This window comes from Protopterus annectens, chromosome 2.part2 (genome assembly GCF_019279795.1).
Source record: "Protopterus annectens isolate FY-2018-M chromosome 2.part2, PAN1.0, whole genome shotgun sequence".
In the NCBI taxonomy this organism is placed as follows: Eukaryota; Metazoa; Chordata; order Ceratodontiformes; family Protopteridae; genus Protopterus; species Protopterus annectens.
Window position 1 is genome coordinate 607,477,698 of NC_056730.1, and position 15,896 is coordinate 607,493,593.

A 15,896-nucleotide genomic window follows, 5' to 3' on the forward strand; every position below is an offset into this window, starting at 1 on the left:
TCTTCCCCTGTCCATTTGCTACATCGTTTTACACTTGCAAACTTACCATTGTCTGTAGAGCACATGGCTTTGCACGCAAAGGCCTACTGAGCTCCTTGCACATTACAGCAACACACTGGCAGAATGCAATGCCTTGCTGAGTACAGTTGCAAGATAGGACAGGCATACTCCTAGGGAGGACTAAGATGAGGGAGACACTATAGAAGACTGCCAGAAATGAGACAGTGGGGTCAGACTTCTGGTCCTTGTTTACACTCACTGTGTTGATATCTGCACTCTGTCTTCCTTGTCCTTGCCTTCTTTCTCTTTGACACTATTTGCCGGACTGCCTAGCAATGCCTCAAGTTCTAAAGTATATTATCTCCAACGGTCTCCAGACATTAAGCTTGAGCCTCCTTATCGATAAAGAAAAGTGAATCTCCTACGACTTCCCACACTGCCGTGACTCGGATTCGAACCGAGGTTGCTGCGGCACAACGCAGAGTACTAACCACTATACGATCACGGCAAGCTATCTGGAGAGGTGGTTTGGCTTTCTGTGCAATCGCTTCTGAGGTGCAGAAAAGGTTGCTCATCCTTGAAACAGCATGTAAAGGTGCATCTTAACTGATTTCTACTACTCATATTTAAACATCCTTGATGCAGTTCCACTCATTCTGTGTATGGTTCATATCTTTTTATTGCCTGCCTCACTTTTTTGGGCTAGCGATGATCGTGAATATGCCGAGGGCATAGTCCATGGTAAATTGCATCAGCCAAAGAGGGCATCTATTCAAAAGCCTGAGCAGGTTTCATCCTTGAATGCTCTCCTTTGAATGGTGGTGCCACTTTGCTAAATCACTCCTCACAATGGACAGGTAGTTATGCAGGCTGCAGACACCGGAGACTGTGAAGTGTGAATAGGAGAAGCCCTCTCATTTCCCCTCTTAAAATCCCTTCACTGTAGTACTGCACAGCTCCCTCCCTTTAACTAGGGAGCTTAACTTCAGTTTAAAAGCCACCTGAATGAGATTTACAAGCTCCTTGATATGTCCAGTGTTAAAGTAATGTGTTAGTACATTTAGTGTGAGTAGTCCTGAGATATGAGTCTGACATTCGGAAGTACTTCTGCCCTGCTCCTCCTCTGGCCTAGTGGTTAGGGGGATGGTTTTATGTGTGCAGATTACAGGGTTCGATCCCTGACTACAGTGAAAGGCAGGCAGTTTCTTTTTTGTCCAGATGCCTTTTTCCTCTCTTCCCCTGTCCATTTGCTACATCGTTTTACACTTGCAAACTTACCATTGTCTGTAGAGCACATGGCTTTGCACGCAAAGGCCTACTGAGCTCCTTGCACATTACAGCAACACACTGGCAGAATGCAATGCCTTGCTGAGTACAGTTGCAAGATAGGACAGGCATACTCCTAGGGAGGACTAAGATGAGGGAGACACTATAGAAGACTGCCAGAAATGAGACAGTGGGGTCAGACTTCTGGTCCTTGTTTACACTCACTGTGTTGATATCTGCACTCTGTCTTCCTTGTCCTTGCCTTCTTTCTCTTTGACACTATTTGCCGGACTGCCTAGCAATGCCTCAAGTTCTAAAGTATATTATCTCCAACGGTCTCCAGACATTAAGCTTGAGCCTCCTTATCGATAAAGAAAAGTGAATCTCCTACGACTTCCCACACTGCCGTGACTCGGATTCGAACCGAGGTTGCTGCGGCCACAACGCAGAGTACTAACCACTATACGATCACGGCAAGCTATCTGGAGAGGTGGTTTGGCTTTCTGTGCAATCGCTTCTGAGGTGCAGAAAAGGTTGCTCATCCTTGAAACAGCATGTAAAGGTGCATCTTAACTGATTTCTACTACTCATATTTAAACATCCTTGATGCAGTTCCACTCATTCTGTGTATGGTTCATATCTTTTTATTGCCTGCCTCACTTTTTTGGGCTAGCGATGATCGTGAATATGCCGAGGGCATAGTCCATGGTAAATTGCATCAGCCAAAGAGGGCATCTATTCAAAAGCCTGAGCAGGTTTCATCCTTGAATGCTCTCCTTTGAATGGTGGTGCCACTTTGCTAAATCACTCCTCACAATGGACAGGTAGTTATGCAGGCTGCAGACACCGGAGACTGTGAAGTGTGAATAGGAGAAGCCCTCTCATTTCCCTCTTAAAATCCCTTCACTGTAGTACTGCACAGCTCCCTCCCTTTAACTAGGGAGCTTAACTTCAGTTTAAAAGCCACCTGAATGAGATTTACAAGCTCCTTGATATGTCCAGTGTTAAAGTAATGTGTTAGTACATTTAGTGTGAGTAGTCCTGAGATATGAGTCTGACATTCGGAAGTACTTCTGCCCTGCTCCTCCTCTGGCCTAGTGGTTAGGGGGATGGTTTTATGTGTGCAGATTACAGGGTTCGATCCCTGACTACAGTGAAAGGCAGGCAGTTTCTTTTTTGTCCAGATGCCTTTTTCCTCTCTTCCCCTGTCCATTTGCTACATCGTTTTACACTTGCAAACTTACCATTGTCTGTAGAGCACATGGCTTTGCACGCAAAGGCCTACTGAGCTCCTTGCACATTACAGCAACACACTGGCAGAATGCAATGCCTTGCTGAGTACAGTTGCAAGATAGGACAGGCATACTCCTAGGGAGGACTAAGATGAGGGAGACACTATAGAAGACTGCCAGAAATGAGACAGTGGGGTCAGACTTCTGGTCCTTGTTTACACTCACTGTGTTGATATCTGCACTCTGTCTTCCTTGTCCTTGCCTTCTTTCTCTTTGACACTATTTGCCGGACTGCCTAGCAATGCCTCAAGTTCTAAAGTATATTATCTCCAACGGTCTCCAGACATTAAGCTTGAGCCTCCTTATCGATAAAGAAAAGTGAATCTCCTACGACTTCCCACACTGCCGTGACTCGGATTCGAACCGAGGTTGCTGCGGCCACAACGCAGAGTACTAACCACTATACGATCACGGCAAGCTATCTGGAGAGGTGGTTTGGCTTTCTGTGCAATCGCTTCTGAGGTGCAGAAAAGGTTGCTCATCCTTGAAACAGCATGTAAAGGTGCATCTTAACTGATTTCTACTACTCATATTTAAACATCCTTGATGCAGTTCCACTCATTCTGTGTATGGTTCATATCTTTTTATTGCCTGCCTCACTTTTTTGGGCTAGCGATGATCGTGAATATGCCGAGGGCATAGTCCATGGTAAATTGCATCAGCCAAAGAGGGCATCTATTCAAAAGCCTGAGCAGGTTTCATCCTTGAATGCTCTCCTTTGAATGGTGGTGCCACTTTGCTAAATCACTCCTCACAATGGACAGGTAGTTATGCAGGCTGCAGACACCGGAGACTGTGAAGTGTGAATAGGAGAAGCCCTCTCATTTCCCCTCTTAAAATCCCTTCACTGTAGTACTGCACAGCTCCCTCCCTTTAACTAGGGAGCTTAACTTCAGTTTAAAAGCCACCTGAATGAGATTTACAAGCTCCTTGATATGTCCAGTGTTAAAGTAATGTGTTAGTACATTTAGTGTGAGTAGTCCTGAGATATGAGTCTGACATTCGGAAGTACTTCTGCCCTGCTCCTCCTCTGGCCTAGTGGTTAGGGGGATGGTTTTATGTGTGCAGATTACAGGGTTCGATCCTGACTACAGTGAAAGGCAGGCAGTTTCTTTTTTGTCCAGATGCCTTTTTCCTCTCTTCCCCTGTCCATTTGCTACATCGTTTTACACTTGCAAACTTACCATTGTCTGTAGAGCACATGGCTTTGCACGCAAAGGCCTACTGAGCTCCTTGCACATTACAGCAACACACTGGCAGAATGCAATGCCTTGCTGAGTACAGTTGCAAGATAGGACAGGCATACTCCTAGGGAGGACTAAGATGAGGGAGACACTATAGAAGACTGCCAGAAATGAGACAGTGGGGTCAGACTTCTGGTCCTTGTTTACACTCACTGTGTTGATATCTGCACTCTGTCTTCCTTGTCCTTGCCTTCTTTCTCTTTGACACTATTTGCCGGACTGCCTAGCAATGCCTCAAGTTCTAAAGTATATTATCTCCAACGGTCTCCAGACATTAAGCTTGAGCCTCCTTATCGATAAAGAAAAGTGAATCTCCTACGACTTCCCACACTGCCGTGACTCGGATTCGAACCGAGGTTGCTGCGGCCACAACGCAGAGTACTAACCACTATACGATCACGGCAAGCTATCTGGAGAGGTGGTTTGGCTTTCTGTGCAATCGCTTCTGAGGTGCAGAAAAGGTTGCTCATCCTTGAAACAGCATGTAAAGGTGCATCTTAACTGATTTCTACTACTCATATTTAAACATCCTTGATGCAGTTCCACTCATTCTGTGTATGGTTCATATCTTTTTATTGCCTGCCTCACTTTTTTGGGCTAGCGATGATCGTGAATATGCCGAGGGCATAGTCCATGGTAAATTGCATCAGCCAAAGAGGGCATCTATTCAAAAGCCTGAGCAGGTTTCATCCTTGAATGCTCTCCTTTGAATGGTGGTGCCACTTTGCTAAATCACTCCTCACAATGGACAGGTAGTTATGCAGGCTGCAGACACCGGAGACTGTGAAGTGTGAATAGGAGAAGCCCTCTCATTTCCCCTCTTAAAATCCCTTCACTGTAGTACTGCACAGCTCCCTCCCTTTAACTAGGGAGCTTAACTTCAGTTTAAAAGCCACCTGAATGAGATTTACAAGCTCCTTGATATGTCCAGTGTTAAAGTAATGTGTTAGTACATTTAGTGTGAGTAGTCCTGAGATATGAGTCTGACATTCGGAAGTACTTCTGCCCTGCTCCTCCTCTGGCCTAGTGGTTAGGGGGATGGTTTTATGTGTGCAGATTACAGGGTTCGATCCCTGACTACAGTGAAAGGCAGGCAGTTTCTTTTTTGTCCAGATGCCTTTTTCCTCTCTTCCCCTGTCCATTTGCTACATCGTTTTACACTTGCAAACTTACCATTGTCTGTAGAGCACATGGCTTTGCACGCAAAGGCCTACTGAGCTCCTTGCACATTACAGCAACACACTGGCAGAATGCAATGCCTTGCTGAGTACAGTTGCAAGATAGGACAGGCATACTCCTAGGGAGGACTAAGATGAGGGAGACACTATAGAAGACTGCCAGAAATGAGACAGTGGGGTCAGACTTCTGGTCCTTGTTTACACTCACTGTGTTGATATCTGCACTCTGTCTTCCTTGTCCTTGCCTTCTTTCTCTTTGACACTATTTGCCGGACTGCCTAGCAATGCCTCAAGTTCTAAAGTATATTATCTCCAACGGTCTCCAGACATTAAGCTTGAGCCTCCTTATCGATAAAGAAAAGTGAATCTCCTACGACTTCCCACACTGCCGTGACTCGGATTCGAACCGAGGTTGCTGCGGCCACAACGCAGAGTACTAACCACTATACGATCACGGCAAGCTATCTGGAGAGGTGGTTTGGCTTTCTGTGCAATCGCTTCTGAGGTGCAGAAAAGGTTGCTCATCCTTGAAACAGCATGTAAAGGTGCATCTTAACTGATTTCTACTACTCATATTTAAACATCCTTGATGCAGTTCCACTCATTCTGTGTATGGTTCATATCTTTTTATTGCCTGCCTCACTTTTTTGGGCTAGCGATGATCGTGAATATGCCGAGGGCATAGTCCATGGTAAATTGCATCAGCCAAAGAGGGCATCTATTCAAAAGCCTGAGCAGGTTTCATCCTTGAATGCTCTCCTTTGAATGGTGGTGCCACTTTGCTAAATCACTCCTCACAATGGACAGGTAGTTATGCAGGCTGCAGACACCGGAGACTGTGAAGTGTGAATAGGAGAAGCCCTCTCATTTCCCCTCTTAAAATCCCTTCACTGTAGTACTGCACAGCTCCCTCCCTTTAACTAGGGAGCTTAACTTCAGTTTAAAAGCCACCTGAATGAGATTTACAAGCTCCTTGATATGTCCAGTGTTAAAGTAATGTGTTAGTACATTTAGTGTGAGTAGTCCTGAGATATGAGTCTGACATTCGGAAGTACTTCTGCCCTGCTCCTCCTCTGGCCTAGTGGTTAGGGGGATGGTTTTATGTGTGCAGATTACAGGGTTCGATCCCTGACTACAGTGAAAGGCAGGCAGTTTCTTTTTTGTCCAGATGCCTTTTTCCTCTCTTCCCCTGTCCATTTGCTACATCGTTTTACACTTGCAAACTTACCATTGTCTGTAGAGCACATGGCTTTGCACGCAAAGGCCTACTGAGCTCCTTGCACATTACAGCAACACACTGGCAGAATGCAATGCCTTGCTGAGTACAGTTGCAAGATAGGACAGGCATACTCCTAGGGAGGACTAAGATGAGGGAGACACTATAGAAGACTGCCAGAAATGAGACAGTGGGGTCAGACTTCTGGTCCTTGTTTACACTCACTGTGTTGATATCTGCACTCTGTCTTCCTTGTCCTTGCCTTCTTTCTCTTTGACACTATTTGCCGGACTGCCTAGCAATGCCTCAAGTTCTAAAGTATATTATCTCCAACGGTCTCCAGACATTAAGCTTGAGCCTCCTTATCGATAAAGAAAAGTGAATCTCCATCGACTTCCCACACTGCCGTGACTCGGATTCGAACCGAGGTTGCTGCGGCCACAACGCAGAGTACTAACCACTATACGATCACGGCAAGCTATCTGGAGAGGTGGTTTGGCTTTCTGTGCAATCGCTTCTGAGGTGCAGAAAAGGTTGCTCATCCTTGAAACAGCATGTAAAGGTGCATCTTAACTGATTTCTACTACTCATATTTAAACATCCTTGATGCAGTTCCACTCATTCTGTGTATGGTTCATATCTTTTTATTGCCTGCCTCACTTTTTTGGGCTAGCGATGATCGTGAATATGCCGAGGGCATAGTCCATGGTAAATTGCATCAGCCAAAGAGGGCATCTATTCAAAAGCCTGAGCAGGTTTCATCCTTGAATGCTCTCCTTTGAATGGTGGTGCCACTTTGCTAAATCACTCCTCACAATGGACAGGTAGTTATGCAGGCTGCAGACACCGGAGACTGTGAAGTGTGAATAGGAGAAGCCCTCTCATTTCCCTCTTAAAATCCCTTCACTGTAGTACTGCACAGCTCCCTCCCTTTAACTAGGGAGCTTAACTTCAGTTTAAAAGCCACCTGAATGAGATTTACAAGCTCCTTGATATGTCCAGTGTTAAAGTAATGTGTTAGTACATTTAGTGTGAGTAGTCCTGAGATATGAGTCTGACATTCGGAAGTACTTCTGCCCTGCTCCTCCTCTGGCCTAGTGGTTAGGGGGATGGTTTTATGTGTGCAGATTACAGGGTTCGATCCCTGACTACAGTGAAAGGCAGGCAGTTTCTTTTTTGTCCAGATGCCTTTTTCCTCTCTTCCCCTGTCCATTTGCTACATCGTTTTACACTTGCAAACTTACCATTGTCTGTAGAGCACATGGCTTTGCACGCAAAGGCCTACTGAGCTCCTTGCACATTACAGCAACACACTGGCAGAATGCAATGCCTTGCTGAGTACAGTTGCAAGATAGGACAGGCATACTCCTAGGGAGGACTAAGATGAGGGAGACACTATAGAAGACTGCCAGAAATGAGACAGTGGGGTCAGACTTCTGGTCCTTGTTTACACTCACTGTGTTGATATCTGCACTCTGTCTTCCTTGTCCTTGCCTTCTTTCTCTTTGACACTATTTGCCGGACTGCCTAGCAATGCCTCAAGTTCTAAAGTATATTATCTCCAACGGTCTCCAGACATTAAGCTTGAGCCTCCTTATCGATAAAGAAAAGTGAATCTCCTACGACTTCCCACACTGCCGTGACTCGGATTCGAACCGAGGTTGCTGCGGCCACAACGCAGAGTACTAACCACTATACGATCACGGCAAGCTATCTGGAGAGGTGGTTTGGCTTTCTGTGCAATCGCTTCTGAGGTGCAGAAAAGGTTGCTCATCCTTGAAACAGCATGTAAAGGTGCATCTTAACTGATTTCTACTACTCATATTTAAACATCCTTGATGCAGTTCCACTCATTCTGTGTATGGTTCATATCTTTTTATTGCCTGCCTCACTTTTTTGGGCTAGCGATGATCGTGAATATGCCGAGGGCATAGTCCATGGTAAATTGCATCAGCCAAAGAGGGCATCTATTCAAAAGCCTGAGCAGGTTTCATCCTTGAATGCTCTCCTTTGAATGGTGGTGCCACTTTGCTAAATCACTCCTCACAATGGACAGGTAGTTATGCAGGCTGCAGACACCGGAGACTGTGAAGTGTGAATAGGAGAAGCCCTCTCATTTCCCTCTTAAAATCCCTTCACTGTAGTACTGCACAGCTCCCTCCCTTTAACTAGGGAGCTTAACTTCAGTTTAAAAGCCACCTGAATGAGATTTACAAGCTCCTTGATATGTCCAGTGTTAAAGTAATGTGTTAGTACATTTAGTGTGAGTAGTCCTGAGATATGAGTCTGACATTCGGAAGTACTTCTGCCCTGCTCCTCCTCTGGCCTAGTGGTTAGGGGGATGGTTTTATGTGTGCAGATTACAGGGTTCGATCCCTGACTACAGTGAAAGGCAGGCAGTTTCTTTTTTGTCCAGATGCCTTTTTCCTCTCTTCCCCTGTCCATTTGCTACATCGTTTTACACTTGCAAACTTACCATTGTCTGTAGAGCACATGGCTTTGCACGCAAAGGCCTACTGAGCTCCTTGCACATTACAGCAACACACTGGCAGAATGCAATGCCTTGCTGAGTACAGTTGCAAGATAGGACAGGCATACTCCTAGGGAGGACTAAGATGAGGGAGACACTATAGAAGACTGCCAGAAATGAGACAGTGGGGTCAGACTTCTGGTCCTTGTTTACACTCACTGTGTTGATATCTGCACTCTGTCTTCCTTGTCCTTGCCTTCTTTCTCTTTGACACTATTTGCCGGACTGCCTAGCAATGCCTCAAGTTCTAAAGTATATTATCTCCAACGGTCTCCAGACATTAAGCTTGAGCCTCCTTATCGATAAAGAAAAGTGAATCTCCTACGACTTCCCACACTGCCGTGACTCGGATTCGAACCGAGGTTGCTGCGGCCACAACGCAGAGTACTAACCACTATACGATCACGGCAAGCTATCTGGAGAGGTGGTTTGGCTTTCTGTGCAATCGCTTCTGAGGTGCAGAAAAGGTTGCTCATCCTTGAAACAGCATGTAAAGGTGCATCTTAACTGATTTCTACTACTCATATTTAAACATCCTTGATGCAGTTCCACTCATTCTGTGTATGGTTCATATCTTTTTATTGCCTGCCTCACTTTTTTGGGCTAGCGATGATCGTGAATATGCCGAGGGCATAGTCCATGGTAAATTGCATCAGCCAAAGAGGGCATCTATTCAAAAGCCTGAGCAGGTTTCATCCTTGAATGCTCTCCTTTGAATGGTGGTGCCACTTTGCTAAATCACTCCTCACAATGGACAGGTAGTTATGCAGGCTGCAGACACCGGAGACTGTGAAGTGTGAATAGGAGAAGCCCTCTCATTTCCCTCTTAAAATCCCTTCACTGTAGTACTGCACAGCTCCCTCCCTTTAACTAGGGAGCTTAACTTCAGTTTAAAAGCCACCTGAATGAGATTTACAAGCTCCTTGATATGTCCAGTGTTAAAGTAATGTGTTAGTACATTTAGTGTGAGTAGTCCTGAGATATGAGTCTGACATTCGGAAGTACTTCTGCCCTGCTCCTCCTCTGGCCTAGTGGTTAGGGGGATGGTTTTATGTGTGCAGATTACAGGGTTCGATCCCTGACTACAGTGAAAGGCAGGCAGTTTCTTTTTTGTCCAGATGCCTTTTTCCTCTCTTCCCCTGTCCATTTGCTACATCGTTTTACACTTGCAAACTTACCATTGTCTGTAGAGCACATGGCTTTGCACGCAAAGGCCTACTGAGCTCCTTGCACATTACAGCAACACACTGGCAGAATGCAATGCCTTGCTGAGTACAGTTGCAAGATAGGACAGGCATACTCCTAGGGAGGACTAAGATGAGGGAGACACTATAGAAGACTGCCAGAAATGAGACAGTGGGGTCAGACTTCTGGTCCTTGTTTACACTCACTGTGTTGATATCTGCACTCTGTCTTCCTTGTCCTTGCCTTCTTTCTCTTTGACACTATTTGCCGGACTGCCTAGCAATGCCTCAAGTTCTAAAGTATATTATCTCCAACGGTCTCCAGACATTAAGCTTGAGCCTCCTTATCGATAAAGAAAAGTGAATCTCCATCGACTTCCCACACTGCCGTGACTCGGATTCGAACCGAGGTTGCTGCGGCCACAACGCAGAGTACTAACCACTATACGATCACGGCAAGCTATCTGGAGAGGTGGTTTGGCTTTCTGTGCAATCGCTTCTGAGGTGCAGAAAAGGTTGCTCATCCTTGAAACAGCATGTAAAGGTGCATCTTAACTGATTTCTACTACTCATATTTAAACATCCTTGATGCAGTTCCACTCATTCTGTGTATGGTTCATATCTTTTTATTGCCTGCCTCACTTTTTTGGGCTAGCGATGATCGTGAATATGCCGAGGGCATAGTCCATGGTAAATTGCATCAGCCAAAGAGGGCATCTATTCAAAAGCCTGAGCAGGTTTCATCCTTGAATGCTCTCCTTTGAATGGTGGTGCCACTTTGCTAAATCACTCCTCACAATGGACAGGTAGTTATGCAGGCTGCAGACACCGGAGACTGTGAAGTGTGAATAGGAGAAGCCCTCTCATTTCCCTCTTAAAATCCCTTCACTGTAGTACTGCACAGCTCCCTCCCTTTAACTAGGGAGCTTAACTTCAGTTTAAAAGCCACCTGAATGAGATTTACAAGCTCCTTGATATGTCCAGTGTTAAAGTAATGTGTTAGTACATTTAGTGTGAGTAGTCCTGAGATATGAGTCTGACATTCGGAAGTACTTCTGCCCTGCTCCTCCTCTGGCCTAGTGGTTAGGGGGATGGTTTTATGTGTGCAGATTACAGGGTTCGATCCCTGACTACAGTGAAAGGCAGGCAGTTTCTTTTTTGTCCAGATGCCTTTTTCCTCTCTTCCCCTGTCCATTTGCTACATCGTTTTACACTTGCAAACTTACCATTGTCTGTAGAGCACATGGCTTTGCACGCAAAGGCCTACTGAGCTCCTTGCACATTACAGCAACACACTGGCAGAATGCAATGCCTTGCTGAGTACAGTTGCAAGATAGGACAGGCATACTCCTAGGGAGGACTAAGATGAGGGAGACACTATAGAAGACTGCCAGAAATGAGACAGTGGGGTCAGACTTCTGGTCCTTGTTTACACTCACTGTGTTGATATCTGCACTCTGTCTTCCTTGTCCTTGCCTTCTTTCTCTTTGACACTATTTGCCGGACTGCCTAGCAATGCCTCAAGTTCTAAAGTATATTATCTCCAACGGTCTCCAGACATTAAGCTTGAGCCTCCTTATCGATAAAGAAAAGTGAATCTCCTACGACTTCCCACACTGCCGTGACTCGGATTCGAACCGAGGTTGCTGCGCCACAACGCAGAGTACTAACCACTATACGATCACGGCAAGCTATCTGGAGAGGTGGTTTGGCTTTCTGTGCAATCGCTTCTGAGGTGCAGAAAAGGTTGCTCATCCTTGAAACAGCATGTAAAGGTGCATCTTAACTGATTTCTACTACTCATATTTAAACATCCTTGATGCAGTTCCACTCATTCTGTGTATGGTTCATATCTTTTTATTGCCTGCCTCACTTTTTTGGGCTAGCGATGATCGTGAATATGCCGAGGGCATAGTCCATGGTAAATTGCATCAGCCAAAGAGGGCATCTATTCAAAAGCCTGAGCAGGTTTCATCCTTGAATGCTCTCCTTTGAATGGTGGTGCCACTTTGCTAAATCACTCCTCACAATGGACAGGTAGTTATGCAGGCTGCAGACACCGGAGACTGTGAAGTGTGAATAGGAGAAGCCCTCTCATTTCCCCTCTTAAAATCCCTTCACTGTAGTACTGCACAGCTCCCTCCCTTTAACTAGGGAGCTTAACTTCAGTTTAAAAGCCACCTGAATGAGATTTACAAGCTCCTTGATATGTCCAGTGTTAAAGTAATGTGTTAGTACATTTAGTGTGAGTAGTCCTGAGATATGAGTCTGACATTCGGAAGTACTTCTGCCCTGCTCCTCCTCTGGCCTAGTGGTTAGGGGGATGGTTTTATGTGTGCAGATTACAGGGTTCGATCCCTGACTACAGTGAAAGGCAGGCAGTTTCTTTTTTGTCCAGATGCCTTTTTCCTCTCTTCCCCTGTCCATTTGCTACATCGTTTTACACTTGCAAACTTACCATTGTCTGTAGAGCACATGGCTTTGCACGCAAAGGCCTACTGAGCTCCTTGCACATTACAGCAACACACTGGCAGAATGCAATGCCTTGCTGAGTACAGTTGCAAGATAGGACAGGCATACTCCTAGGGAGGACTAAGATGAGGGAGACACTATAGAAGACTGCCAGAAATGAGACAGTGGGGTCAGACTTCTGGTCCTTGTTTACACTCACTGTGTTGATATCTGCACTCTGTCTTCCTTGTCCTTGCCTTCTTTCTCTTTGACACTATTTGCCGGACTGCCTAGCAATGCCTCAAGTTCTAAAGTATATTATCTCCAACGGTCTCCAGACATTAAGCTTGAGCCTCCTTATCGATAAAGAAAAGTGAATCTCCTACGACTTCCCACACTGCCGTGACTCGGATTCGAACCGAGGTTGCTGCGGCCACAACGCAGAGTACTAACCACTATACGATCACGGCAAGCTATCTGGAGAGGTGGTTTGGCTTTCTGTGCAATCGCTTCTGAGGTGCAGAAAAGGTTGCTCATCCTTGAAACAGCATGTAAAGGTGCATCTTAACTGATTTCTACTACTCATATTTAAACATCCTTGATGCAGTTCCACTCATTCTGTGTATGGTTCATATCTTTTTATTGCCTGCCTCACTTTTTTGGGCTAGCGATGATCGTGAATATGCCGAGGGCATAGTCCATGGTAAATTGCATCAGCCAAAGAGGGCATCTATTCAAAAGCCTGAGCAGGTTTCATCCTTGAATGCTCTCCTTTGAATGGTGGTGCCACTTTGCTAAATCACTCCTCACAATGGACAGGTAGTTATGCAGGCTGCAGACACCGGAGACTGTGAAGTGTGAATAGGAGAAGCCCTCTCATTTCCCCTCTTAAAATCCCTTCACTGTAGTACTGCACAGCTCCCTCCCTTTAACTAGGGAGCTTAACTTCAGTTTAAAAGCCACCTGAATGAGATTTACAAGCTCCTTGATATGTCCAGTGTTAAAGTAATGTGTTAGTACATTTAGTGTGAGTAGTCCTGAGATATGAGTCTGACATTCGGAAGTACTTCTGCCCTGCTCCTCCTCTGGCCTAGTGGTTAGGGGGATGGTTTTATGTGTGCAGATTACAGGGTTCGATCCCTGACTACAGTGAAAGGCAGGCAGTTTCTTTTTTGTCCAGATGCCTTTTTCCTCTCTTCCCCTGTCCATTTGCTACATCGTTTTACACTTGCAAACTTACCATTGTCTGTAGAGCACATGGCTTTGCACGCAAAGGCCTACTGAGCTCCTTGCACATTACAGCAACACACTGGCAGAATGCAATGCCTTGCTGAGTACAGTTGCAAGATAGGACAGGCATACTCCTAGGGAGGACTAAGATGAGGGAGACACTATAGAAGACTGCCAGAAATGAGACAGTGGGGTCAGACTTCTGGTCCTTGTTTACACTCACTGTGTTGATATCTGCACTCTGTCTTCCTTGTCCTTGCCTTCTTTCTCTTTGACACTATTTGCCGGACTGCCTAGCAATGCCTCAAGTTCTAAAGTATATTATCTCCAACGGTCTCCAGACATTAAGCTTGAGCCTCCTTATCGATAAAGAAAAGTGAATCTCCTACGACTTCCCACACTGCCGTGACTCGGATTCGAACCGAGGTTGCTGCGGCCACAACGCAGAGTACTAACCACTATACGATCACGGCAAGCTATCTGGAGAGGTGGTTTGGCTTTCTGTGCAATCGCTTCTGAGGTGCAGAAAAGGTTGCTCATCCTTGAAACAGCATGTAAAGGTGCATCTTAACTGATTTCTACTACTCATATTTAAACATCCTTGATGCAGTTCCACTCATTCTGTGTATGGTTCATATCTTTTTATTGCCTGCCTCACTTTTTTGGGCTAGCGATGATCGTGAATATGCCGAGGGCATAGTCCATGGTAAATTGCATCAGCCAAAGAGGGCATCTATTCAAAAGCCTGAGCAGGTTTCATCCTTGAATGCTCTCCTTTGAATGGTGGTGCCACTTTGCTAAATCACTCCTCACAATGGACAGGTAGTTATGCAGGCTGCAGACACCGGAGACTGTGAAGTGTGAATAGGAGAAGCCCTCTCATTTCCCTCTTAAAATCCCTTCACTGTAGTACTGCACAGCTCCCTCCCTTTAACTAGGGAGCTTAACTTCAGTTTAAAAGCCACCTGAATGAGATTTACAAGCTCCTTGATATGTCCAGTGTTAAAGTAATGTGTTAGTACATTTAGTGTGAGTAGTCCTGAGATATGAGTCTGACATTCGGAAGTACTTCTGCCCTGCTCCTCCTCTGGCCTAGTGGTTAGGGGGATGGTTTTATGTGTGCAGATTACAGGGTTCGATCCCTGACTACAGTGAAAGGCAGGCAGTTTCTTTTTTGTCCAGATGCCTTTTTCCTCTCTTCCCCTGTCCATTTGCTACATCGTTTTACACTTGCAAACTTACCATTGTCTGTAGAGCACATGGCTTTGCACGCAAAGGCCTACTGAGCTCCTTGCACATTACAGCAACACACTGGCAGAATGCAATGCCTTGCTGAGTACAGTTGCAAGATAGGACAGGCATACTCCTAGGGAGGACTAAGATGAGGGAGACACTATAGAAGACTGCCAGAAATGAGACAGTGGGGTCAGACTTCTGGTCCTTGTTTACACTCACTGTGTTGATATCTGCACTCTGTCTTCCTTGTCCTTGCCTTCTTTCTCTTTGACACTATTTGCCGGACTGCCTAGCAATGCCTCAAGTTCTAAAGTATATTATCTCCAACGGTCTCCAGACATTAAGCTTGAGCCTCCTTATCGATAAAGAAAAGTGAATCTCCTACGACTTCCCACACTGCCGTGACTCGGATTCGAACCGAGGTTGCTGCGGCCACAACGCAGAGTACTAACCACTATACGATCACGGCAAGCTATCTGGAGAGGTGGTTTGGCTTTCTGTGCAATCGCTTCTGAGGTGCAGAAAAGGTTGCTCATCCTTGAAACAGCATGTAAAGGTGCATCTTAACTGATTTCTACTACTCATATTTAAACATCCTTGATGCAGTTCCACTCATTCTGTGTATGGTTCATATCTTTTTATTGCCTGCCTCACTTTTTTGGGCTAGCGATGATCGTGAATATGCCGAGGGCATAGTCCATGGTAAATTGCATCAGCCAAAGAGGGCATCTATTCAAAAGCCTGAGCAGGTTTCATCCTTGAATGCTCTCCTTTGAATGGTGGTGCCACTTTGCTAAATCACTCCTCACAATGGACAGGTAGTTATGCAGGCTGCAGACACCGGAGACTGTGAAGTGTGAATAGGAGAAGCCCTCTCATTTCCCCTCTTAAAATCCCTTCACTGTAGTACTGCACAGCTCCCTCCCTTTAACTAGGGAGCTTAACTTCAGTTTAAAAGCCACCTGAATGAGATTTACAAGCTCCTTGATATGTCCAGTGTTAAAGTAATGTGTTAGTACATTTAGTGTGAGTAGTCCTGAGATATGAGTCTGACATTTGGAAGTACTTC

The 15,896-nt window shown here is 45.5% G+C and overlaps 11 non-coding genes across 11 annotated transcripts; all 11 read right to left on the reverse strand.

The window, feature by feature from the left end:
- Positions 1–1,669: 1,669 nt before the first annotated feature.
- TRNAH-GUG lies at positions 1,670–1,741 on the reverse strand. Its single transcript has one exon. It is a non-coding gene; the product is annotated as a tRNA-His (tRNA).
- A 1,160-nt stretch (positions 1,742–2,901) lies between these two features.
- TRNAH-GUG lies at positions 2,902–2,973 on the reverse strand. The gene has a single exon. It is a non-coding gene; the product is annotated as a tRNA-His (tRNA).
- A 1,160-nt stretch (positions 2,974–4,133) lies between these two features.
- TRNAH-GUG lies at positions 4,134–4,205 on the reverse strand. Its single transcript has one exon. It is a non-coding gene; the product is annotated as a tRNA-His (tRNA).
- Positions 4,206–5,366: 1,161 nt separating this feature from the next.
- TRNAH-GUG lies at positions 5,367–5,438 on the reverse strand. The gene has a single exon. It is a non-coding gene; the product is annotated as a tRNA-His (tRNA).
- A 1,161-nt stretch (positions 5,439–6,599) lies between these two features.
- On the reverse strand, positions 6,600–6,671 carry TRNAH-GUG. The gene has a single exon. It is a non-coding gene; the product is annotated as a tRNA-His (tRNA).
- A 1,160-nt stretch (positions 6,672–7,831) lies between these two features.
- On the reverse strand, positions 7,832–7,903 carry TRNAH-GUG. The gene has a single exon. It is a non-coding gene; the product is annotated as a tRNA-His (tRNA).
- A 1,160-nt stretch (positions 7,904–9,063) lies between these two features.
- TRNAH-GUG lies at positions 9,064–9,135 on the reverse strand. The gene has a single exon. It is a non-coding gene; the product is annotated as a tRNA-His (tRNA).
- A 1,160-nt stretch (positions 9,136–10,295) lies between these two features.
- On the reverse strand, positions 10,296–10,367 carry TRNAH-GUG. The gene has a single exon. It is a non-coding gene; the product is annotated as a tRNA-His (tRNA).
- Positions 10,368–12,759: 2,392 nt separating this feature from the next.
- TRNAH-GUG lies at positions 12,760–12,831 on the reverse strand. The gene has a single exon. It is a non-coding gene; the product is annotated as a tRNA-His (tRNA).
- Positions 12,832–13,992: 1,161 nt separating this feature from the next.
- On the reverse strand, positions 13,993–14,064 carry TRNAH-GUG. The gene has a single exon. It is a non-coding gene; the product is annotated as a tRNA-His (tRNA).
- A 1,160-nt stretch (positions 14,065–15,224) lies between these two features.
- On the reverse strand, positions 15,225–15,296 carry TRNAH-GUG. Its single transcript has one exon. It is a non-coding gene; the product is annotated as a tRNA-His (tRNA).
- Between the last annotated feature and the right edge of the window lie 600 nt (positions 15,297–15,896).